Consider the following 27,905-nt stretch of genomic DNA (forward strand, 5'->3'; position numbering starts at 1 on the left):
TAGCACACCGCTGCTCCTGCCTGTCCTCGCTCTGATCTTAGGTCTGCATAACACACCGCTGCTCCTGCCTGTCATCGCTCTGATCACAGGTCTGCATAGCACCCCTCTGCTCCTGCCTGTCCTTGCTCTGATCACAGGTGTGCATAGCACTCCGCTGCTCCTGCCTGTCCTCGCTCTGATCACAGGTCTGCATAGCACACCGCTGCTCCTGCCTGTCATCGCTCTAAACACAGGTCTGCATAGCACACCGCTGCTCCTGCCTGTCCTCGCTCTGATCACAGGTCTGCATAGCACACCGCTGCTCCTGCCTGTCCTCGCTCTGATCACAGGTCTGCATAGCACACCGCTGCTCCTGCCTGTCCTCGCTCTGATCACAGGTCTGCATAGCACACCGCTGCTCCTGCCTGTCCTCGCTCTGATCACAGGTCTGCATAGCACACCGCTGCTCCTGTCTGTCCTCGCTCTGATCACAGGTCTGCATAGCACACCGCTGCTCCTGCCTGTCCTCGCTCTGATCACAGGTCTGCATAGCACACCGCTGCTCCTGCCTGTCCTCGCTCTGATCACAGGTCTGCATAGCACACCGCTGCTCCTGCCTGTCCTCGCTCTGATCACAGGTCTGCATAGCACCCCTCTGCTCCTGCCTGTCCTCGCTCTGATCACAGGTCTGCATAGCACACCGCTGCTCCTGCCTGTCCTCGCTCTGATCACAGGTCTGCATAGCACACCGCTGCTCCTGCCTGTCCTCGCTCTGATCACAGGTCTGCATAGCACACCGCTGCTCCTGCCTGTCCTCGCTCTGATCACAGGTCTGCATAGCACACCGCTGCTCCTGCCTGTCCTCGCTCTGATCACAGGTCTGCATAGCACACCGCTGCTCCTGCCTGTCCTCGCTCTGATCACAGGTCTGCATAGCACACCGCTGCTCCTGCCTGTCCTCGCTCTGATCACAGGTCTGCATAGCACACCGCTGCTCCTGCCTGTCCTCGCTCTGATCACAGGTCTGCATAGCACCCCTCTGCTCCTGCCTGTCCTCGCTCTGATCACAGGTCTGCATAGCGCACCGCTGCTCCTGCCTGTCCTCGCTCTGATCACAGGTCTGCATAGCGCACCGCTGCTCCTGCCTGTCCTCGCTCTGATCACAGGTCTGCATAGCACACCGCTGCTCCTGCCTGTCCTCGCTCTGATCACAGGTCTGCATAGCACACCGCTGCTCCTGCCTGTCCTCGCTCTGATCACAGGTCTGCATAGCACCCCTCTGCTCCTGCCTGTCCTCGCTCTGATCACAGGTCTGCATAGCGCACCGCTGCTCCTGCCTGTCCTCGCTCTGATCACAGGTCTGCATAGCGCACCGCTGCTCCTGCCTGTCCTCGCTCTGATCACAGGTCTGCATAGCACACCGCTGCTCCTGCCTGTCCTCGCTCTGATCACAGGTCTGCATAGCACACCGCTGCTCCTGCCTGTCCTCGCTCTGATCACAGGTCTGCATAGCACACCGCTGCTCCTGCCTGTCCTCGCTCTGATCACAGGTCTGCATAGCACACCGCTGCTCCTGCCTGTCCTCGCTCTGATCACAGGTCTGCATAGCACACCGCTGCTCCTGCCTGTCCTCGCTCTGATCACAGGTCTGCATAGCACACCGCTGCTCCTGCCTGTCCTCGCTCTGATCACAGGTCTGCATAGCACACCGCTGCTCCTGCCTGTCCTCGCTCTGATCACAGGTCTGCATAGCACACCGCTGCTCCTGCCTGTCCTCGCTCTGATCACAGGTCTGCATAGCACACCGCTGCTCCTGCCTGTCCTCGCTCTGATCACAGGTCTGCATAGCACACCGCTGCTCCTGCCTGTCCTCGCTCTGATCACAGGTCTGCATAGCACACCGCTGCTCCTGCCTGTCCTCGCTCTGATCACAGGTCTGCATAGCACACCGCTGCTCCTGCCTGTCCTCGCCCTGATCACAGGTCTGCATAGCACACCGCTGCTCCTGCCTGTCCTCGCTCTAATCACAGGTCTGCATAGCACACCGCTGCTCCTGCCTGTCCTCGCTCCGATCACAGGTCTGCATAGCACACCGCTGCTCCTGCCTGTCCTCGCTCCAATCACAGGTCTGCATAGCACACCGCTGCTCCTGCCTGTCCTCGCTCTGATCACAGGTCTGCATAGCACACCGCTGCTCCTGCCTGTCCTCGCTCCGATCACAGGTCTGCATAGCACACCGCTGCTCCTGCCTGTCCTCGCTCTGATCACAGGTCTGCATAGCACACCGCTGCTCCTGCCTGTCCTCGCTCTGATCACAGGTCTGTATAGCACCCCTCTGCTCCTGCCTGTCCTCGCTCTGATCACAGGTCTGTATAGCACACCGCTGCTCCTGCCTGTCCTCGCTCTGATCACAGGTCTGCATAGCACACCGCTGCTCCTGCCTGTCCTCGCTCTGATCACAGGTCTGCATAGCACACCGCTGCTCCTGCCTGTCCTCGCTCCGATCACAGGTCTGTATAGCACCCCTCTGCTCCTGCCTGTCCTCGCTCTGATCACAGGTCTGCATAGCACACCGCTGCTCCTGCCTGTCCTCGCTCTGATCACAGGTCTGCATAGCACACCGCTGCTCCTGCCTGTCCTCGCTCAGATCACAGGTCTGCATAGCACACCGCTGCTCCTGCCTGTCCTCGCTCTAATCACAGGTCTGCATAGCACACCGCTGCTCCTGCCTGTCCTCGCTCTGATCACAGGTCTGCATAGCACACCGCTGCTCCTGCCTGTCCTCGCTCCGATCACAGGTCTGTATAGCACCCCTCTGCTCCTGCCTGTCCTCGCTCTGATCACAGGTCTGCATAGCACACCGCTGCTCCTGCCTGTCCTCGCTCTGATCACAGGTCTGCATAGCACACCGCTGCTCCTGCCTGTCCTCGCTCTGATCACAGGTCTGTATAGCACCCCTCTGCTCCTGCCTGTCCTCGCTCTGATCACAGGTCTGCATAGCACACCGCTGCTCCTGCCTGTCCTCGCTCTGATCACAGGTCTGCAAAGCACACCGCTGCTCCTGCCTGTCCTCGCTCTGATCACAGGTCTGTATAGCACCCCTCTGCTCCTGCCTGTCCTCGCTCTGATCACAGGTCTGCATAGCACACCGCTGCTCCTGCCTGTCCTCGCTCTGATCACAGGTCTGCATAGCACACCGCTGCTCCTGCCTGTCCTCGCTCCGATCACAGGTCTGCATAGCACACCGCTGCTCCTGCCTGTCCTCGCTCTGATCACAGGTCTGCATAGCACACCGCTGCTCCTGCCTGTCCTCGCTCTGATCACAGGTCTGCATAGCACACCGCTGCTCCTGCCTGTCCTCGCTCTGATCACAGGTCTGCATAGCACACCGCTGCTCCTGCCTGTCCTCGCTCTGATCACAGGTCTGCATAGCACACCGCTGCTCCTGCCTGTCCTCGCTCTGATCACAGGTCTGCATAGCACACCGCTGCTCCTGCCTGTCCTCGCTCTGATCACAGGTCTGTATAGCACACCGTGGCTCTGTTTGAGCCATTTTTGGATGAGATCCATTTAATAAGATGGAAAAAAAAGTCCTGCAAACAGTATGGATCTCAGACAGAAATAGCTCAAACGGATGCCAAATGTGCGTAACTGATGCACAGGATCCATTTTATTTTACAGGACCCTGTTTTTCTTTATTTTTCTGTTCTTCTGACAGATCAGAAGAACAGAAAAATAACGGTGATTTGACCTTTCCCTTACATGTACACTTATCTGAAATAGTAGGTTTGGATATCATGCCTAGAACATCAGAATAGTTGCCAGGAGGACAACTAGGGCAGTTAGCAGGGTGCAGCCTCTGTTTTTTCTCTCCTGCTCCCCCTCGCTTTCTGGCCCAACTGCTGAGACAGTTTCTGGATGAGGTTAAAACAGTCAAGAGGCTCAGCTGCTGGAGAGGGAGGGTGGCTGGCAGTCTGTAGGTGAAGCTGGGGACGGCCAGGGGCTCCAGACAGTGGAGGCAGTTAGAGCCAGTCACTTCGGACATCTTCCTCTGCTATTATATCGCTTCTGGCAGGTAATATAGCAGAGGTAACTACAAAGGGGGATTCACTATAGGGATCCTATGCTAGGTTAGCCGGAGTCTGTAGGCATGACAGATACTGGTGCCTCTCCCCTGTGCCCTACTAATGCTGCGATTCAGGGAAGAATTTGGCTGCCATGAGGTGGCGCTCTAGGCAAGCGCCTGCCTCTGACTACCCTTTATTCTGGTATTTATTACCTGTATATAACGACATTACTGTGTGCATTTCTTCTGTACTGTGTGCACTATACGTGTGTGGTGACATCATTATGGTCCTTAGTCTTTAGCTCTAATTATTAGCCATGTTCTGACTTTAGTACTGTGAAGTGACATCACTGTGGTCCTTAGTCTTTAGCTATGACATCACTGTATCAATTAGTCGTGTTCTGTGACAGCATTCTTGTGCAGTGACATCACTGTGGCCCTTAGTCTTTAGCTATGACATCACTGTATCAATTAGTCATGTTCTGTGACAGCATTCTTGTGCTGTGACATCACTGTGGTCCTTAGTCTTTAGCTGTTGGGCTACTTTCCTATACGCATTTAAACCGGCAGGCTATTTTAGCAGAGGAACAGTCTCCCTGGGTTCATCGTATCTGTCATAACTGGATAGGGCTGGAGCACCGCCAGATCCCTTTGACTATAATGGGACCTGGTGAGGATCTGGCTTGTTTCTGGCATAAGTGGATCAGCAAATGTGACGCTGTATTCTGTTTAGGCAATAAAGTGAAGATTTATTAGATAAAAAGGACGAGTTTTGATTCACTTCTTCTACTTGGATATGAGCACCACCACCTTCCAGAGTGACGACTGATTATACATATTATAGCTATAAATTGTTTCTGGCATTAGTGCCGGTATTCGGCTGGACAAAAAACGTGTACTAATTTTTGTCAGACCAAACCCCAGCACTCATTCTGGAAACTGTCCGGATCCCCTCCATGTCTCGTTATAGGCAATGGGCTCCGGTGGTGAACGGCGGTATCCGGCTATGCAGGATATTGTGAAGTCCAGCAGGCTATTCCTCTGCAGGAACAGCCTTTCAGATAGCTTTAACGCATGTGTGAAAGTAGTCTTACACCACTGTGTTTATTGGTCGTGTTCTGTGACATTATTCATGTGCTGTGACATCACTGTGGTCCTTAGTCTTTAGCTGTGACATCACTCTATTTATTAATCACGTTCTGTGACATTAATTTGTGCTGTGACATCGCTGTATTTATCATTATGTTCTGTGACATCACTGTACACTGTGTTTCCATACTGTGACATCATTTTGTAAAATAATGATTTCTTAGGACTTCACAGTGTTGCTTGTCAGTATAATGTATAGTGTGTTTATGACATCAATTTATGCATTATGCCTGTCATGGGAGGCATATGACAGATTGTGCATCAGGGCATGGGGAGCATCAGGCTTTTACTCGTTTGGTCAATGGATTAGTTTGCACAGCCTACCTTTTTATGGAATCTACTGTACAGTAGGTGGCAGTATTGCTCCTTGTACCATTCAATCACTCAAGGCGTGAGAACACATTTTCTTTTGCATTTAATGGCAAGAAAAATGGATTGTATTACATAGTATGCACATTTGTTTTGGAGGATTTATGGACTTTCCTTTCTGGCCTCATGTTTTAGGACTTATTTATCTCTAGGTTGAGCTTTCCATTCTTCTAAACTGTCAAAAGAACAGAAATTAAGAAAGAAAAAACTGCCTGTTTTATGCTCATTTGTTTGAATACTGCTTTAGACCATCCTTTATGTTAGTGTTTGCTCTGTCATTTGGCATAAGAAAAAGTTCTATCTGCCAAAAATGATATTAAACATGACAGAATGGAGCCTGCTTTAAATTAAAGGGGCTGTCCCACGAAAAATATTGTAATTGCATGTAATTAAAAAATTTGTAAAAGGACCACTGATGTCCCGCTGATTTGTCTTTTTGGTCCACTGACCTTAGGATATATTTTCACCTTATTGGATTACCTCCCCTGATGAGAAATAATTTAAAATTTGACACGTTGGTAACTATGCTTTAGGGCACAATAGGGATACAGTCCTAGCCTAGGGTCAGGTATCCAGACGGGGTCGCCCCTTGCAGGACAAGTACTCTGTATAGAGTTATATCAGCAATGCCCCCTCCCCTTGCATAGGGATAACTAAGGAAATTGATTCCCTACTGTGTCTGTACACTGAACTACCCAGCAACTATACCAAGGTACCCGACCTGACATTCTGAGGTACCTGACCTGACACCTGACATTCTTACGTGTCAGCATCTTTATGAAGATGCTGACACGTAACTGCCTCAAGATGGCATTGCCATGTCACATTTACAGAAGTCTACTGGCCACTTCTTATTAGTGGTTGAAGGAGAGGCGGAAGTCAATATAACATATGGCTTTAAGAGCCCTATTATTTTTAGATCTCACTGGAGGTACAGGTATGTCATATATGGGTATAATAAGAACACCCTGATGCCACAAGTAGATGATACAGAAGTGCACTGTACTGTTATATACCTTCCAAATGTCCCAGTACCAGTGGAAAGTACACATTTATTCATTCCCTTCCTCTTCTTGTCAAGTCGTTTAATGTACTGACAGCTATGACAACCCTTAGAACCCTATTGTAGGGTAAATCAGGAAGTGGCAGGACGAGATATTATGGGCCAGATTTATCATTAGCTCAAGTCAAAATAATGGAGTGAAAAAGTCGCAATCGCTAAAACTGCGCAAAAATTTGTGACTTTTATTGGCTCTGCGCTATGCTCGCCAGTTTTCTGAAAGTGGGCGTGTTTTATTATGTAAATGAACCTCTAGACAGATTTACTTTTACAAATTTGTTTGCGCAATTTCACTCCAGTGAGGGCCATGCTTATCTTATGCAACTTTTTAATAGCACATGCAACTTTTTCGTAAAGACGTGCGACTTTTGTTAAGCAGCTTACTGAAGGATAAACTGCTACCATCAAACCACATTTATCACAGTATTAAAGGCCCATTATTAAATCTGACTTAGCCAAAAGTGACTTTGGACATACTGGCCCAGATTCAAGAAGCACTTGCGCGGGAACAAGTGTGATTTGCGCCGCGCAAGTACTGATTTGCTCCTATGCAAATTTGCGGCTGATTCTGTAAACCAGTTAAGCCAGAAATGCGGCCATTTTCCCGCGCACGCAGCCTAGCTGTTCCTGCGCAATTTTCGTGCAATTTTGCGCGGGGTGTAAGTTGCGCCTTCATGGAATTCCCTCAGCGAATATGCAAATTAGGTACTGCCGATGATTCAGAAACATGCGCGTGTGATGCGCATCTTGCGCTGGAAGCGTGCAAGCTTTTTTCCCTGGGCAAACTTGCTCCTGTTAAAAGCAGGGGCAAGTTAGCAAAAGATGGCCAAATGTCATCCCAGGTACGCACTTCATTACCCAGGGCATTGATGTCCAGGGCAATGGCTTCATATATAGCCCTCCTTTGGGCAATGGTGGTGTTTGCCCGCTGGGCACCATATAGGACTTCCTTATGCTGCTGGAGTGCAGCAATCAGGATGTCCATCTCTGCAGCCACAAAGTTGGCCTTCCTTATTTTGGTCCCTTTGGGAGGTGCCATGTCTTGCAAAAGGGCTGAATTTCCTTGCTCAGGGGGGGGGGGGGGGTAGGAAAAAGCAGGATGAAATTCAGCAAAGAACCTGCGCAAGTCTGCTCCTATTTATTTGCTCAGTGCAAGCAGCTGAGCAGGATTTGCCCTGAAATTATGCTAGCAAACCTCTGCTGAGCCGAAAATTCCTCATTTACATAGGGGCACACCCACTTTGACTTGCACGGCCTTGCGCCCTCAGCTTTGCCTTAAACAGGAGCAAATTAAATAAACAAACGATTCCTGAATCAGGTGGCAATTTGGCAAAATTGCTCCAGCGCAGAGAAATTCAGCTGAGCGGCTCAGGTGTAAGTAATGGGCAAATCTACCTGAATCTGGGCCACTGTATGTAAAATTGGAGTAAGATGTAAGTGTAATGATAAATCTGGCCCTATATGTTTTACTTGATTCTGACAGCAGATGGCAGCATAGCTCTTCTGCAAAATGGTGTAAAAGTCAGAATCAGCACAGCAATGTGGATAGAAGAGTGATGGTGGGCTCTGTAATGGAGTGGCATTGTATAATGTTTCTTATATAATAAATGGCCACTGTATCCCTTTTCTATGCAAATGTTACTAGTTGTGGTCACAACGTGTGATTACTCGACGTAGTCTTGTATTAAAATAGTTGTTAATTAGGGAATGTATAGCTAACAGTGGCGGGATCGCCTCTTCCTGGGATCCCTCATTGCAGATTACTGATCATAGATGATTTTTGGGTATAAAATGTCTTCTTACAGGATAGAGGTGTAGCTATTGGGAATGGCAACCTGAGCTCACTTACATGGTTGGGCCACCCAGGGGTGGTCTGGAAAGGTACCCTAACAGGCAGATTTCTAGTGGATATGCTGTTTTTGATAATATGGGATGTCCAGCCCCCCTCAGTTCTAACAATTGTTACTTAACGTTACATACAATACTTGACCTCCTTATCACAAGGCTTCCGAAGGGTCAATCGACAATTGTTACTTAACGTTACATACAATACTTGACCTCCTGATCACAAGGCTTCCGAAGGGTCAATCGTCAGGACGTTCTTAGCAAAGCTAATGTTGTAGCATTGGCTATGCCTCTCTCATGTTCTCTTGCCATGCGCCTTCGTTATGTGTGTCCTCCTTTTGCAAGAAGTTAGCTCCTGCAAGCCGCAAGCTAGCAATTCTGATGGATTTCACTGTGAAGAGCATTCTGCAGGTGTCCATAAGGATCAGGACAAAAAGAAAAACATCTATTTATGTGCATGTCAATAAATTATATTATTAGTGTTGATCGAGCACAAAAGTGCTCGGGTGCTCGAGTAGAACACTTTGGGATGCTCAGGTGCTCTACAGAGCACTTGAGCACAATGGAAATTATTGGGAGAACCAGAGCATTAAACCAGGCACCCCTTGCTCTGAAAAGGTTAGAAATTGATGGAAACACCACTGAAATAGTTCGGGAACAGCATGGGGAGGATGTCTGGATGCATCTTGGACTCCCAGGTCGCTGCTGGGAACGATGTTGTCCGAGTAGTACGCCACTTTTACAGACTGACAATAATATGCACAAAACCCAAGATAACATTGATATTAGAGAAAAAATTGTTAGGAAACATTCTTTCCTGTATATGTGCTTGTATATAAAGTGCAAAAATTACAAGGAAGAGGCACTCTGATACAACCTGTATATCACATAAAGGAGGGCCTCATTCACATTAGGGGCAAGGGCCTGCTGCTGATCTGACCATCTAAAACATTAGGGGTGAAGGTCTGCTGCTGAGCTGACCCTCTAAAACATTAGGGGCGAGGGCCTGCTACTGATCCAGCATACAGTGTATGCAATACACCATAAAAGCCACATTTAAAGTGCCTTTATGTTCAGCCGCCTTCATCTGTTGGAGTAGAGAAGTCAGGGGCAATCCAGGCCTTGTTCATTTTGATAAGAGTCAACCGATCAGCATTTTCAGTTGACAGGCGGATGCACTAAATACCCGCTCTGACAAAATGCTGGCGGCAGGGCAGGCCAGCACCTCCAAGGCATAGAGCGCCAGTTCGTGCCACATGTCCAGCTTGGACACCTAATAGTTGTAAGGCACAGAGGGATCATTGAGGATGCAGACACCATCTGCTACGTACTCCTTCACCATCTTCCAAAATGTTTCCCTCCTTGTGACAGTAGGCTGTGCATCAAGGTGAAGGTGCTGACGGGGTGTCATAAAACTGTCCAGGCTTTGGAGAGTGTTGCCCTGCCTCTGCTGGAACTTCTGTGTGTTCCCCTCATCTCCCCTCCTCGGTTGGCCCAAGAACTACGGACTCTGCCGCCAGCCTTGTCAGCTGGAAATTTTTGGAGCAATTTTTCCACAAGGACCTTCTGGTATTGCACCATTTTGCTCGTCCTCTCCACCACAGGAATGAGAGATGAGAAGTTCTCTTTGTAGCGGGGGTCGAGAAGGGTGAACAATAGCCAATTGTTACTTAACGTTACATACAATACTTGACCTCCTGATCACAAGGCTTCCGAAGGGTCAATCGTCAGGACGTTCTTAGCAAAGCTAATGTTGTAGCATTGGCTATGCCTCTCTCATGTTCTCTTGCCATGCGCCTTCGTTATGTGTGTCCTCCTTTTGCAAGAAGTTAGCTCCTGCAAGCCGCAAGCTAGCAATTCTGATGGATTTCACTGTGAAGAGCATTCTGCAGGTGTCCATAAGGATCAGGACAAAAAGAAAAACATCTATTTATGTGCATGTCAATAAATTATATTATTAGTGTTGATCGAGCACAAAAGTGCTCGGGTGCTCGAGTAGAACACTTTGGGATGCTCAGGTGCTCTACAGAGCACTCGAGCACAATGGAAATTATTGGGAGAACCAGAGCATTAAACCAGGCACCCCTTGCTCTGAAAAGGTTAGAAATTGATGGAAACACCACTGAAATAGTTCGGGAACAGCATGGGGAGGATGTCTGGATGCATCTTGGACTCCCAGGTCGCTGCTGGGAACGATGTTGTCCGAGTAGTACGCCACTTTTACAGACTGACAATAATATGCACAAAACCCAAGATAACATTGATATTAGAGAAAAAATTGTTAGGAAACATTCTTTCCTGTATATGTGCTTGTATATAAAGTGCAAAAATTACAAGGAAGAGGCACTCTGATACAACCTGTATATCACATAAAGGAGGGCCTCATTCACATTAGGGGCAAGGGCCTGCTGCTGATCTGACCATCTAAAACATTAGGGGTGAAGGTCTGCTGCTGAGCTGACCCTCTAAAACATTAGGGGCGAGGGCCTGCTACTGATCCAGCATACAGTGTATGCAATACACCATAAAAGCCACATTTAAAGTGCCTTTAGGTTCAGCCGCCTTCATCTGTTGGAGTAGAGAGGTCAGGGGCAATCCAGACCTTGTTCATTTTGATAAGAGTCAACCGATCAGCATTTTCAGTTGACAGGCGGATGCACTAAATACCCGCTCTGACAAAATGCTGGCGGCAGGGCAGGCCAGCACCTCCAAGGCATAGAGCGCCAGTTCGTGCCACATGTCCAGCTTGGACACCTAATAGTTGTAAGGCACAGAGGGATCATTGAGGATGCAGACACCATCTGCTACGTACTCCTTCACCATCTTCCAAAATGTTTCCCTCCTTGTGACAGTAGGCTGTGCATCAAGGTGAAGGTGCTGACGGGGTGTCATAAAACTGTCCAGGCTTTGGAGAGTGTTGCCCTGCCTCTGCTGGAACTTCTGTGTGTTCCCCTCATCTCCCTTCCTCGGTTGGCCCAAGAACTACGGACTCTGCCGCCAGCCTTGTCAGCTTGAAATTTTTGGAGCAATTTTTCCACAAGGACCTTCTGGTATTGCACCATTTTGCTCGTCCTCTCCACCACAGGAATGAGAGATGAGAAGTTCTCTTTGTAGCGGGGGTCGAGAAGGGTGAACAATAGCGTTGAGCGAACCCGAACTGTAAAGTTCGGGTTCGTACCGAACATTAGGATTTTTGGACCCCGGACCTGAACCCGAACATTTCAGTAAAAGTTCAGGTTCGGGTTCGGTGTTCGGCGCTTTCTTGGCGCTTTTTTAAAGGCTGCAGAGCAGCCAATAAACAAGCGTTTAACTGTCTGACCTTAGAAGCCATCACAGCCATGCCATTAGTAGGCCAGTGTAGCATGTGACCCAGCCTCTATATAAGCTGGAGTCACGTAGCGCTGCACGTCACTCTGCTGTGCTTAGTGTAGGGAGAGGATGCTGCTGGTGATTTCAGGGAGAGAATAGGAGAGAACCTTTACTCAAAACGTGAATCTAACTCAGCGATCTACATACATTGTCTTGTGTGGGTGCAGGGCACAATTTTTTTGCCAAAAACCACTATTTTCTTGATCTGCAAGTGTTAAATTCAAGTTTAATATATACAGCTTTCATATTCTGTTACTGAAAAAAACACTTTTTTGGCAATATACAACATCTGGATTAGTCAGTGTGCAATTTAAGCTAGAAATATAGCCATCATTTTCAATGTTTTTAAAAACACACCTTTTTTTTTGCCAAAAAACACTGTTTTCCTGATTTGCAAGTGTTAAATTCAAGTTTAATATATACAGCTTTTATATTCTGTTACCAAAAAAACACTTTTTTGGCAATATACATCTGGATTAGTCAGTGTGCAATTTAATAAGCTAGAAATACAGCTATCATTTTCTGTGTTTTTAAAAACACACTTTTTTTGCCAGATTCCACTATTTTTCTGGCCTTGCAGCATTAGCAAGTGTGAAATTCCAGGGTTATATACTGCTGTCATATTCAGTTATTAAAATAACACCCGTTTGTGCAAAAAAAAGTTTATTTTGCAGCCTTTGCTGCATATGTCATTGTGAGATACAGCCTTTACATAGTGTGGTTCTATTCAGGTATTTAAAATACCGCCATTTGGTGCACAAATCTTTAATTGAGGCCTAGTGTGGGTCAGGCCGTGTGAGATACACCCTGTATATACAGGGCTTATATTGTTCTATTAATAAAACACCCTTTTTTGGGGCAAAATACAAAATTTTTCAGGCCTTGCAGCATCTTGACATTTGGAATTCCAGGGTTATATACTGCTGCCAGATTCAATTAGTAAACAAAAACCCCTTTGGGCAAAAAAAGTTTATTTGGCAGCCTTTTCTGCATATGTCATTGTGAGAAAGACCCTTTATATATTTGGGTTCTATTCAGATATTTGAAATACCACCATTTGGTGCACAAATCTTTAATTGAGGCCTAGTCTGGTTCAGGGCGTGTGAGATACACCCTTTAAATACAGGGCTTCTATTCAGGTATTTGAAATACAGCCATTTTGGGCAAACAAATTTATTTAAGGCCCAGTCTGGTTCAGGGCGTGTGAGATACACCCTGTACATACTGTCGTTCTATTCTACTATTAATTAAACACCCATTTAGGGCAAGATCCTAAATTCTAAAAATATGGGGAGAGCGTCAAATAAGGGACGTGGCCCAGGCCGTGGTGCTGCTGGTGGAGCTCCTGTTGCAGGGAGAGGACGTGGTAGATCTGTGCCAGCTACACGCACAAGTGAAACACCTTCCTCGGGTGCGAGTAGGTGACAGAACCTGCAGCGGTATTTGGTCGGGCCTAATGCGGCTCTACGAATGGTGAGGCCTGAACAAGTACAGGAGATAGTAGATTGGGTTGCTAACAGTGGCTCCAGTTCCTTCACATTGTCTCCCACCCAGTCTCCTGCTGAAAGACCACAGTTGGCACCTGCAGCTGATGTCCATCAGTCTTTCACCTCACCCCCTTGCAAATCAGCCAAGCAGTCTGAGCCCCAAGTTATGCAGCAGTCTCTTCTGCTTTTTGATGACTCTGTTAGCAGGGTTTCCCAGGGCCATCCACTTAGCCCTGCCCCAGAAGTGGAATTCCAGGGTTATATACTGCTGCCAGATTCAATTAGTAAACAAAAACCCCTTTGGGCAAAAAAAGTTTATTTGGCAGCCTTTTCTGCATATGTCATTGTGAGAAAGACCCTTTATATATTTGGGTTCTATTCAGATATTTGAAATACCACCATTTGGTGCACAAATCTTTAATTGAGGCCTAGTCTGGTTCAGGGCGTGTGAGATACACCCTTTAAATACAGGGCTTCTATTCAGGTATTTGAAATACAGCCATTTTGGGCAAATACATTTAATTAAGGCCTAGTCTGGTTCAGGGCATGTGAGACACACCCTGTACATACTGTCGTTCTATTCTACTATTAATTAAACACTCATTTAGGGCAAGATCCTAAATTCCAAAAATATGGGGAGAGCGTCAAAAAAGGGACATGGCCCAGGTCGTGGTGCTGCTGGTGGAGCTCCTGTTGCAGGGAGAGGACGTGGTCGATCTGTGCCAGCTACATGCACAAGTGAAACCCCTTCCTCAGGTGCTAGTAGGCGACAGAACCTGCAGCGGTATTTGGTCGGGCCTAATGCGGCTCTACGAATGGTGAGGCCTGAACAAGTACAGGAGATAGTAGATTGGGTTGCTAACAGTGGGTCCAGTTCCTTCACATTGTCTCCCACCCAGTCTCCTGCTGAAAGACCACAGTTGGCACCTGCAGCTGATGTCCATCAGTCTTTCACCTCACCCCCTTGCAAATCAGCCAAGCAGTCTGAGCCCCAAGTTATGCAGCAGTCTCTTCTGCTTTTTGATGACTCTGTTAGTAGGCTTTCCCAGGGCCATCCACTTAGCCCTGCCCCAGAAGTGGAAGAGATTGAGTGCACTGATGCCCAACCACTTATGTTTCAAGATGAGTACATGGGAGGACCATCGCAGCACGCCTCGGATGATGACAAAACACAGGTGCCAACTGCTGGGGCTTTTGAAAGTGTGCAGACCGACAAGGAAGGCAGGGGTGAAGACTGGGTGGAAGATGATGTGGAGGACTATGAGGTCCTCAACCCCACATGGAATCAAGGTCATGCGAGTGACCTATGTAGTTTGGAGGAAGAGGCGGTGGTCGCACAGAGCCACCAGCGCAGCAGAAGAGGGAGCAGGGTGCAAAAGCAGAGCGGCCGTGCTCTAGGCAGTACGCCTGCTACTGACCACTGCAGCAAGGGACTGAGCACACCAAAGCCAGCTCCAAGGAGTTCCCTGGCGTGGCTGTTCTTCAGACAATGTTCTGACGACAAGACACGAGTGGTTTGCATGCTGTGCATTTAGAGCTTGAAGTGAGGCATAAACGTTCTTAACCTGAGCACAACCTAGATGACCAGGCATTTAAGTGCAAAGCACGAGCTGCAGTGGAGTAGAAACCTCAAAAACCAAGAAAGGTCTCTGGCTCCTCCTGCTTCCTCTTCTGCTGCAGTCTCGGCCTCTTCATCCACCTCCGGAGTGACACTGCCACCTGCCACCCCGCAAACAGAGGATCTGCCAGGAACACCAACACCTGGGTCACCAAGCATCTCCACAATGTCCCACGGAAGCGTTCAGCTCTCCATCTCCCAAACACTGGAGAGGAAGAGGAAGTACTCCCCTACCCACCCACGATCCCTAGCCCTGAATGCCAGCATTTCTAAATTATTGGCCTTTGAAATGCTGTCATACCGTCTGGTGGAGATGGATAGTTTTAAAGGCCTTATGGTGGTGGCAGTCCCACAGTACGTCGCGCCCAGCCGCCACTACTTTTCCAGGAGAGCCATCCCTTCCCTGCACAACCAAGTAGGGGACAAAATCAGGTGTGAACTGCGCAACGCCATCTGTGGCAAGGTGCACCACACTACGGATACGTGGACCAGTAAGTACGGTCAGGGACGTTATATCTCCATAACAGCACACTGGGTAAATGCAGTGGCGGATAGCAGTTTGGCACATGTCCTTCCACCACCGAGGATTGCAGGGCGCTTCAGTTTGCCTCCTGTTGCTTCCTCCTCCTACTCCGCTTTCTCATCCTCTACCAGCTCCTCAAGGGGTAAACGACAGCAGGCAGTTTTAAAACTTATCTGTTTGGGGGACAAACCCCACACTGTGCAGCAGCTGTGGACGGGCCTTGAACAACAGACTGATGAGTGGTTGGTGCCAGTCAGCCTCAAGCCCGGCCTGGTGGTGTGCGATAATGGGCGAAATCTCGTAGCAGCTCTGGGACTAGCCGGTTTGACGCACATCCCTTGCCTGGCGCATGTGCTGAATTTGATGGTGCAGAGATTCCTTAAAAATTACCCCTATATGTCAGAGCTGCTGTATAAAGTGCGGGCTGTCTGTGTGCGCTTTCCCCGTCCCTCACCCTGCTGCTGCTCGCCTGTCAGTGCTGCAGCGTAACTTCGGCCTTCCTGCTCACCGCCTCATATGCAACAGGCCCACAAGGTGGAACTCCACCTTGCACATGCTGGCCAGACTTTCCCAAGTGGCTCCGAGGGTGGGTTCCTACACCCACAAACGGCAGGTACACAATTGTCCAGCCAGGGCACAGTTCTGGAGGATGACGAGGTGGAGGATGAGGAGATTGAGCAGGAGGAGAAACCATGTTCACAGCAGGGTGGCACCCAGACCAGCACATGGCCATCACTGGTGCATGGCTGGGGGGATACAGAGGACACAGACGATACACCTCCCACAGAGGATAGCTTTTCGTTGCCTCTGGGCAGCCTGGCACACATGAGCGATTACATGCTGCAGTGTCTCCGCAACGACTGCCGAGTTGCCCACATTCTAACTTGTGCTGATTACTGGGTACCGTCCTTAATTCTGTCACTGGAGCGTGATCGTAAGATGCGCGAGTACAAGCTCACACTGGTAGACGCGCTGCTGGTGGCATTCCCACCTGACAGCGGGGGCTCAGTGGAAGCACAAGGCGAAGGCAGAGGACGAGGAAGAGGTCACCAACGCAGCTGGGGCACCGCCAGCACCTCAGAAGGCAGGGTTAACATGGCCGAAATGTGGAAAAGCTTTGTCAGCATGCCACAACAACCAGCACCACCAGCTGATATGGAACATCTTAGCATGAGGCAGCATTTTACCAACATGGTGGAGCAGTATGTGTGCACACGCCCACACGTACTGAATCACGGGTCTGCCCCCTTCAACTTCTGGGTCTCCAAATTGGGCACATGGCCTGAGCTTGCCCTTTACGCCTTGGAGGTGCTGGCCTGCCCTGCAGCCAGTGTATTGTCTGAACGTGTGTTTAGCACGACTGCAGGGGGTTATCACATGTTATATTTCACAATGTTTTGGAGTGTACCCTAATTTAAAAAATAAAATTTAAAACAAAAAAACAGTATAGGCTACCTCCTCCTCCATCGCCGCTTCCACCTAAACCGCCTCCTAAATCTCTTACTCCATATGGACCTCGTCCTCCTAGATCAAGATTATTATTTTTTATTTTTACGTATTTTATGTTATTTAAAGTCATTTCCCTATCCACATTTGTTTGCAGAACATTTGCCATGCTCTTAACCACATTTTGATGCCATTTGCAGCCCTCTAGCACTTTCCATTACATTTTTACAGCCATTTTAGTGCTCAAAAGTTCAGGTCCCCATTGACTTCAATAGGGTTCGGGTTCGGGGTCAAGTTTGCCCGAACCCGTCGAACCCGAACATCCAGGTGTCCGCTCAACTCTAGTGAACAACCAATAATCGGTGTTGGCCGAAAATGCGTATAAAGCGTGGGTCACGGGAAAGGCAGCATAACATAAAGTCAGCCATGTGTGCCAGAGTCCCAACAGACAATACTTCGCTGTCCTCATCAGGAGGATGACTCTCAATCTCCTCATCCTCTTCCTCCTCTTCGGCCCATCCACGCTGAACAGAATAAACCTGCTATGGGTACTGCCCTCAGTAGTGGAGGCAACTGTCTCCTGCTCCTCCTCATCATCATCCAATTCACGCTGAGAAGACGAACTGAGGGTGGTCTGGCTATCACCCTGTGTACTGTCTTCCCCCATTTTCACCTCTTCCACATGCAAAGCATCCGCCTTTAGCGTGAGCAGCAAGCGTTTCAGTAGACACAGAAGTGGGATGGTTATGCTGATGATAGCGGTATCGCCGCCCACCATCTGTGTTGAGTCCTCAAAGGTGCATAAAACCTCACAGAGGTCAGACATCCATGCCCACTCGTCGCTTGGGAAAAGCGGAAGCTGACTGGAATGGTGACGACTATGTTGCAGCTGGCCTTCCACTACTGCCCTCTGCTGCTCACAAAGCCTGGCCAACATGTGGAACGTGGAGTTCCAGTGCATGCTCACGTCGCACAACAGTCGGTGAACAGGCAATTGCAAGCACTGCTGCAGCGCTGCTAGACCGGAGGCAGCTGTAGATGACTTCCGGAAATGGGCACACACGCGGCACACCTTCAACAGTAGCTCAAGCTAATTTCGGTAGGTGTTGAGAAACCACTGAACCACTAAGTTTAACACGTGGGCTAGGCATGGTATGTGTGTGAGCTTGCCGAGCTCCAAAGCCGCCACCAAGTTACGGCCATTATCAGACACAACCATGCCTGGTTGTAGGTTGAGTGGTGAGAGCCACAGCTCCGTCTGGTCCCTTATCCCTTGCCACAGCTCTGCAGCGGTGTGCTGTTTGTCACCTAAGCAAATAAGTTTCAGCTCGGCCTGTTGCCGCTTCCCCACTGCAGTGCTACACTGCTTCCAGCTACTGACTGATAGCTGACTGGTGCTGCAAGATAAGAATTCAGAGGTCGAAGTGGAGGAGGAGGTGGAGGAGGAGAAGGAAGGGGTTTCAGCAACTAATGTAGGTACGACTCGCTCCCGGTTTCCACAACGTTCACCCAGTGTGCCGTCAGGGAAATGTAGCATCCCTGGCAAAAAGCACTTGTCCATGTGTCAGTCGTTAAGTGGACCTCCCCAATAACTGCGTTGGTCACGGCACGGGTGATGTTACAGGACACATGCTAGTGTAAGGCGGGAGCGTCCCACCGGGCAAAATAGTGGCGGCTGGGGACTGAGTAACAAGGGACGGCCGCCGCCATCAGGCTGTGGAAAGTCTAAGTGTCCACAAGCCTAAATGGCAACATTTCCAGGGCCAGCAATTTGGAAAGGTGCGCATTTAGTGCTATGGCCTGTGGGTGGGTGGCTGGGTATTTGTGCTTTCGTTCAAAGGCCTGGGGTATGGACATCTGTACAGTGCCCTGGGACACAGAAGTGGATGTGCTAGCTCATGGTGCTTGCGAAAGTCCAGGTGCAGGGCGGGAGGCATCCGGGCCTGTGTCTTGGCCAGGGGATTGGCCAGCAAGTATCACAGGGGAAGAGGAGGTAGTGGTGTACTCCATAGACACTGATTGTGGACCCAGGTGTTCGGCCCACCTATTAGGGTGCTTTGATGCCATGTGGCGGATCATGCTGGTGGTGGTGAGGTTGCTAGTTTTCAAGCCCCTGCTCATTTTGGTATGGCACAGGTTGCAAATGACAATTCTTTTATCGTCCGCAATTTTATAAAAAAAAGCGCCAGACTGCGGAACACCTACCCCTTGGCAAGTGAAATTTCCGCAAGGGGGTGCTCCAGGGAACAGTTGCAGGCCTGTTTGGTGTGGCCCGCCTTCTGCCTTTTGCCACCCCACTGCCTCTTCCAGCCTGTTGTGGTGCTGCAGATCCCTCCCCCTCTGTACTGCTGTCCTCGCTCGGCTTGCCACCTTCCCAGGTTGGGTCAGTGATTTTATCGTCCACCACCTCCTCTTCCACTTCCTCACTCTGGTCATCCTCCTGACTTGTTGACCACAACAACCTCACTAATTGACAACTGTGTCTCATCATCAACCTCTTGAGACACTAATTGCCATTGACTTATTGGCAACTGTGTCTCATCATCATCCACCTCGTGAAACACTAATTGCTTGTTCCCCACCAGCATCTTCTTCTGACTGTGGATGCTCAAGAGTTTGGTAATCAGGGCACAAGATCTCCTCATGTCCCTCTTCAAGCGGGCTTGGCGAGAGGCCCAAATTAAGGAATGGCGATGAAAAAAGCTCCTCGGAATATCTGAGTGTGGGATCACTTGTTTGCAAAGACTCTCCATGGTGGGAGGAAGGAGGATCAGGACCAGACTCTTGGCTACTGAGACTGGACTTTGCGGTAAACAGGATGGTGCTTAACCGACTGGAAGCATTATCTGCTTCAATCCAACTGACCACCTTCTCGCACTGGTCTGACTTCGAGAGTGGTGTCCTGCGCCGCCCTGCAAACTGAGACATGATGCTAGGTATCATGGATGAGTGTGTTTCTTGTGCTCTGCCAGCAGGCACAGTTTTACTGCGCCCAAGGCCACGGCCTCTGCATGCTCCATCAGCAGCAAGGCCACTTCCCCGTCCCTTACTGCTCGCCTTCATCATATTAAATGGTATATATGCTTGCAAGTATGTCACACGTACAGTAGCACAGTTTTTTAAAGTGTATGCGCAAATAAATTACAGTCAATGTCACAGATATTTGGGATGCAGAAACGTTATACAGGAGAGATACCACAGGTAATGGCGCTGCTGTCACCAGCGGCTAAGAAAAAATTACAGTTAATATCACTCATATTTAGGATGCGGAAACGTTATACAGGAGAGGCACCACAGGTAATGGCGCTGCTGTCAACCGCGGCTAAGAAAAAATTGCAGTCAATGTCACTGATATTTGGGATGCGGAAATGTTATACAGGAGAAGTACCACAGGTAATGGCGCTGCTGTCACCAGCAGCTAAGAAAAAATTACAGTCAATGTCACAGATAATTGGGATGCGGAAATGTTATACAGGAGATGTAGCGCAGGTAATGTCACTGTCCGTAGCGAACACCATCTACGGAAAAAGCACACTGGATGTCACATATATTTTTAGGCTGCGCAAACGTTATACAGGAGATGTAGCGCAGGTAATGTAACTGTCCGCAGCAGACACCATCTACGGAAAAAGTATACTGCATGTCACAAATATTTTTAGTATGCGCACACGTTAAACAGGAGATGTAGAGCAGATACTGTCACTGTCCGCAGCGTCTACGGAAAAAGTACACTGGATGTCACAGATATTTTTATTATGCGCACACGTTAAACAGGAGATGTAGCGCAGATAATGCCACTGTCCGCAGTGTCTACGGAAAAAGTACACTGGATGTCACAGATATTTTTAGTATGCGCAAACGTTTTACAGGAGATGTAGCGCAGGTAATGTCACTGTCCGCAGCATCTACGGAAAAAGTAAACTGGATGTCACAGATATTTTTAGGATGCGCAAATGTTATACAGTAGATGTAGAGCAGGTAATGTCACTGTCCGCAGCAGACACTATCTATGGAAAAAGTACACTGGATGTCACAGATATCTTTAGGCTGTGCACACGTTACAAAGGAGATGTAGCGCAGATAATGTCACTGTCTGCAGCGGCCAAACAATTGCATGCAATTTAGCGCAGGGTTGCGCAAAAAATATATATTGCTGCCAGACACAACAATAGTCCTTAAAAGGACTTTTGGGTCTCTAACACTAACCCTGCCTAACAAAAAAAATAAAATTCAATTCCCTACACTATCTGTCCCTTCTACAGCACAGCTCTCCCTGAGCAGAACCACGTGTCATCAGGTGCTTTATAACACCCGATGACGCGTTCCGTCCAGCCAATCACTGTAATGCCAGTAACCAACATAGCTGTGGCATTACAGTGAGTAGCAGTACTTACCTGCATGTTTATTGGCTGCGTAGCAGCCAACAAACGTGCGGGGAGGGGACTCGAGCATCGTGCTCCAGCACATGCGGTATTGGGCCGAACACCGCGATGTGCCGAGCATAGTGATGCTCGAGTCGAACTGGTGTTTGGCCGAGCATGCTCGCTCAACACTATCTGGGACCTCTTTATATAGTGCCAGATTGTGTGCCCCATTTATATAGTGCCTTTTTCTCTGTGCCCCATTTATATAGTGTTAGGTTTTGTGCTCCTTTTATACATCGTCTCTTACTGTGACCTCTTTATAGAGTTCCTTTTGCTCTTTGTCCCCTTTATACAGTGCCCCCTTTACATATTGCCTCATGGTGCCATAGTCTATGATCCTGTTTAAAAATATTTAACTGTCCCTGGACCCACAATGTCATCCAGCAATGCAGGGCTAGCCTTTTCTGGCCAGGCATGCTCCTGCAGAACATCACAGGTGGGGCAATGATGTCATAGCACTGCCTACATCACAAAAAGGCACTAATGGCAAGGCAGGTTGCTAATGGTTCCTTTGTCCCACTAGTGCTGCCAGCTGCTCAATTTGATTTCATTTTGTATTCTAATATTTCCCTGAAACCTTTTATACATGAGACGACCCCATTTTTTTTGTCCTCGTCTTAGTACAGAAAGTATTACGGATGGGTTTTAGATACTGTAGTTATGTTTTCTTATGACAGAATTGTATGTTACCAGCTTGTTACAGAATTGAGTCGGAACCTCAGTATCAATACAAAAGAAGCCTAAATGGCTATATACCTAACTTGACCCAGATATTGGTATCTCAATAAAACATAACTTTTAAATATTATGCCTAAAAAGGCCCAAATGTGAGCCAAAAAGAAAAGGTTAAAATAAACTGTTAGGCAATAAAGGTTAGGCAAACTTGGGCTAGGAACAGAAACCTAAAACCTAGAAACTGCCCCCCCCCCCCCCGGCATGTTTCGCCAGCCACACTGGCTTCATCAGGGGAATTGGGCAGCATTGAGGAATGAGCGCTGCAAACAAGGTATATATATCCTCTCACAATTGATTGACATCTATATGGACCAATTCGCTGAAAATATGTCCTGTGACTGGGAGTGACCCACATACGGAATTCACCAATGGCGCTACATGAACTTCCGCCTACTCTGTGTGGCTCCACCAATCACAATCTAACTAGGAGTATCCTCTGTGACCTTGTGCGCATCTTACTGATGCTCACAGACTTATGCCGGTACCTACTACATGGCATCCACTGAGGATGCGCAAATGCTTAGACCGATCTTCCAGTCAGTCCGATGTGGTGCGCATGTCCTGCGCTCGGCAGAGATGCGCAGAAACATAATGCAATTCCGATCTCTGTGGCACCATGTCCTGCGCAGTTGTCAAGTGCGAGGGGACTATGTCATAAGTTTGTGAAAGGCAAAAAATAGAATAGAAATAAGCTAAACATACATGAAAAGCTTGATTCACTCCAATTTTTCTAACGCAAAACCAAATAATGTGTAAATAATCCTTAAATTTGGGATAAGAGAGAAAAATTAAGATAGTAGTGTATCTAGTGGCACTAAAACACGTGTAGATGCCTGTACATAGGCAGTTATATGGAAACTGCGCAAAATAGACACAAAGGATATCATAAGTGAATATACAACTAGGCACAGGGCCAATTGGCCCAACTAGAACTGTATAGCAGAAACCACACTGAGTGGACAACAAGGATATCACAGGTAAGTATAGAACCAGACACAGAGCTGATTGGTCCAATCCATATCTTTATGGATCTGTAACTCATATTTATTTATTATACACACTTATATAGTGCTACTAATTCTGCAGCGCTTTACAGACATTATCATCCAACTGTCCCCAATGGGGCTCACAATCTAAGGTCCCTATCAGTATGTCTTTGGAGTGTGGGAGGAAACCGGAGGAAACCCACGCAAACACGGGGAGAACATACAAACTCAATGCAGATGTTGCCCTTGATCAGATTTGAACCTAGGACCCCAGTGCTGCAAGGCAACAGTGCTAACCACTGAGCCACCGTGCTGCCCACATGGGAAAAATAGCTGGATTACAGCGTCCCAATTGCTCACATATGAATCTATGAAATCAGGTGTTAATAAATCATTAATCGTGTTTACAAAAATGAAGAATAAGTAAAGCCTTCATTTAATCCTTTTGGACTCAAACTGTCCAACCTGTAAATCCATTTTGTTTCCTCTTGTAATAGGATTCTATCCAAATTACCTTTTCTCTCCCCAAGCGACTTTTTGCAAATACCCCAGAATTTTAAACAGCTGGGCTCGCCATCATGATGATGTCTGACATGTCTTGAAATCGTGGTATCTGCTTTGGTATTAATTCTGCTAATGTGTTGACAGATACGAAACCGAAATTCTTGTATTGTTTTGCCTACATAGATTTTTTTGCAAGGGCACTGGGCAATATAGATAATACCTGTCATCTGGCAATTAATAAAATATTTTATTTGGTATTCCTTATCGTCAACTGAATCCCTGACGTTTTTGTTTTTTTGATAAATGGACAGAAGGAGCACCTACCACACGGATGCGTTCCCACTACCCTAGACTTGAGCCATGTTGTTGGAGGATGTTCAGGAGTGAAAAAACTGTGAACAAGAATATCTCTGATATTTTTGCCTCTACGATATGTGATGCCAGGACGTGTGGTTATTACGTCCCGAGAGTCATTGTTTGCCTGAAGGACATAATAATATTTGCTAAAAATTTTATATACTTTCGAACTCTGATAACCTTTGAGCTGGTGGTGTGCCTTTTGTTGCATAGCAAGTCTGACCGATTCATGCCTTTTGCTCTGGCAAATGCCTTACGTAGCACTTTTTTCATCCTTTACCACTCCGTAAAGGCATTGCCACTGGCCAATATATCAGGGCCCGTAGAAATTCTATTCAAGATTCCAGCTTTATCAGAGAAAGTGAGAATTTGTTCCAGAGGTTTAGACAAAGGGGTTAGAAAGGAGGCGAGAAAAGGTAATTTGGATAGAATCCTATTACAAGAGGAAACAAAATGGATTTACAGGTTGGACAGTTTGAGCCCAAAAGGATTAAATTAAGGCTTTACTTATTAATTTTTGTAAACACGGATAATGATTTTTTAACACCCGATTTCATAGATCCATATGTGAGCAATTCGGATGCTGCAATCCAGCTATCCGGGATTTTTCCCATATGAGTTACAGATCCATAAAGATATGGATTCGACCAATCAGCTCTTTGTCTGGTTCTATACTTACTTGTGATATCCTTGTTGTCCGCTCAGTGTGGTTTCTGCTATACAGTTCTAGTTGGGCCAATTGGCCCTGTGCCTAGTTGAATATTCACTTATGATATCCTTTGTGTCTATTTTGCGCCGTTTCCATATAACTGCCTATGTACAGGCATCTACACGTGTGTTAGTGACACTAGATACACTACTAATCTTTATTTTTCTCTTTCATTCCCAATTTAAGGATTATTTAATTTGCATCAACACATTATTTGGTTTTGCGTTAGAGAAATTATAGTGAATCAAGCTTTTTTATGTATGTTTAGCTTATTTCTATTTTCAATTCCATATACTTCTATTTCGCAAACGTACTATTCCAACACGTTATGAATTCACATTTCTAATTTCGCCTTTCACAAACTTATGACATAGTCCCCTCGCACTTGACAGCTCCGCAAAACATGGTGCCACAGAGATCAGAATTGCATTATGTTTCTGCGCATCTCCGCCGAGTGCAGGACATGCGCACCACATCGGACTGACTGGAAGATCGGTCTATGTATTTGCGCATCCTCAGTGGATCCCATGTAGTAGGTGCCGGCATAAGTCTATGCGCATTTGTAAGATGCGCATGACGTCACAGAGGATACTCCTAGTTAGATTGTAATTGGTGGAGCCACACAGAGTAGGCGGACGTTCTTGAAGAACCATTGGTGAATTCCCATTCACAGGAGGTATTTTCAGAGAATTGGTCCATATAGATGTCAATCAATTGGAAGAGGTTATATATACCTCGTTTGCAGCCTTCATTCCTCAATGCTGCCCAATTCCCATGATGAAGCCAGTGTGGCTGGCGAAACATTTCGGGGGCAGTTTCTAGGTTTTAGATTCCTGTTCCTAGTCCAAGTTTGCCTAACCTTTAAGATAGGTATTACCAGCCAGTAGCATTAGAGCACCGGCAGCGCGATACAGTAGGTTCAGTGACTATGTGCCAGTGTGTAACTAGTAATAGGAGAAATGTGTTGAACTAATGCGATATCACAGCAGGGAGAGTGCACATCCCTGGCAGTGCAAACAAAATAAAACATGTACACACTAGGTATGACTGGCAGGGAACAGTTTATTTTTAATCTTTTCTTTTTGGCTCACAAATTCATTTGGGCATTTTTAGGCATAATAATCAAAAATTATGTTTTATTGAGATACCATTATCCGGGTCAAGTTAGGTATATAGCCATTTAGGCTTCTTTTGTATTGGTATAGTCAATGTACCTATACCCAGATAGGGTCCGCCAACATTTATGGAACCTCAGTATAAAATATCCAATGTCACCACTAGGTGGTGCTACAGGAATTTTTTTCTGAGCATAAATTTTTCTATGAATTTGTTTATGATGAACTTCCAGTAAGGCTCAGGCTGCACAACATGAAAATGATTGTCCATGGTGTTCCAGTGCATCGCACAACATGCTGCTACTGCGACATGACAATCGTAGGAAATCCAACACTGTTGGATGTTTGGTTGCAGGGCACAAGTCGCAAAAGACTTTGCTCTGACAGACCACAATGCAAGGGAGCGTGGAGCTTACCTGCGACTTTTCAGCACTTTGTGTTTTTGCCGCAAGTTGAACAAATGTTTTTGTCACTTTACTTTTCTGAGACTTGCCATAGCGCCAGCACCAGAATGATGTTAGTGTCAGAGCTAACTGCAGTAAATTACCTGTCTGTACACCCGGTGGCTCCTTGGAAGGGCTCATTGAGATGGCAGCATGCTGACTGCAAAAACGCAGATTAGTTTTTTAGTGGATTAGATGCGGACCTATTCACTTCTATGGGGCCCTTTTCTTCTGTTCTATGGCTCCGCTAAACAAATAAAACGTGTCCTATACTTGTCAGTGAAAATCAGGACGTGGCCCCATTGAAGTCTATGGGTCCGCAAAAATGCTATAGTCAAAGTTAAGGAAAAATTCATGGCAAAAACCTTAGGTAGCACATTTGGATTTTGGTCCTTGGTTGAGAACACTGCAGGTGATTTTATCATGGGTGTTTAACGGTACAGAAGGGGCAGATGGGAACATCCTTGGTGGTCTAGCGAAGTGAAGTACTTTATGTTCTATTGGTTACCTACCTCTTCAGGCTCCAGCCTTGTCTATTGACCCAATCAATGGTTCACAACTAGGCAGACAGGAACTGACAGCATCATCCTGGAGTATTGCCATACAGATAAACAGGGACATGTGTGTGGTTGTCAACGAATATGGAAAGGCAGAGACCAGTGTAGAATTGTAAAGCACACACATATACAGCCTATAAACACACATATACTACATATACACACAAAATGTTTTAACATACTCCAGTCCGTTTACATAGATAATTTAGAGGCAATACCCCCAAACATTGCTTATCTACTATGTCATAAGTAGTTCAAATGACTCCTTCATCACATCCTAAAATGAATACGTACATGCCTCTGGCCCCTTGTATATTCAAACTCATACTAAATTCTAACTCTATAAGTAAAGAACCCAAAATTAGTCGACCCCCACAATAGATACAGAAAAGGCACTGAAACCCCAGACCACAAATAGACTCAGACCATAGACCAGACCCTAAAATAGTCGCAGTGTTGACCTCAGTGGGGTTAATGTGTCAGCATTACAATCAGTTATTGGCTACAGTGGTCACCTGTCATCTCTTCAACATAGAACGGTGGGGAACCAAGGAAGTGTTGGCATGGGAGTGGTAAAGTATTACGCCTTTTGTTATTTTGTACCATTATAGGGCTCCTACACACATTCATTTAAAAAAAACACACCATAAAAGTACATTTATTCATGTAACATTTATGATGTAACATGTGTTTTTTATGTGTGAATTAGGTTTTTTCAGGTATATTTCCCCCTTTGACACGGGTGAGGACAAACAGAAACTGAAAAAATAAAATAAAAATAAAAAGCATGCGTGTACATCTAGAGTTGGTGTTTTTCATTATTAAATGTACCCCGGACCACAGATGTTAGTAAAAATGTGTTACACCAGTCTTCAGGTATTTTGTTTTTTAAGTTGGGTTTAGACAACCCTTTCCATATAGCATAATATGTTTCTAATTATGATATATTGTATTTATTTTACTATGTTGTATTATATATAACATTTTAGTATGCCCTACTATAACATAAAAGTTTACTATGCTTTATTATGTTTTATGTTATGCTGTATCATATTACACTAGCTGATGACCCGGCATTGCTCGGGTATTTATTTATTGCAATTTTATATTAACTGTGACTTTCACAATGGCCGCCCGTTTAACGGTGACCACCCCTTTAACAGT

This window comes from Bufo gargarizans, chromosome 2 (assembly GCF_014858855.1).
Source record: "Bufo gargarizans isolate SCDJY-AF-19 chromosome 2, ASM1485885v1, whole genome shotgun sequence".
NCBI classification, from domain to species: Eukaryota; Metazoa; Chordata; class Amphibia; order Anura; family Bufonidae; genus Bufo; species Bufo gargarizans.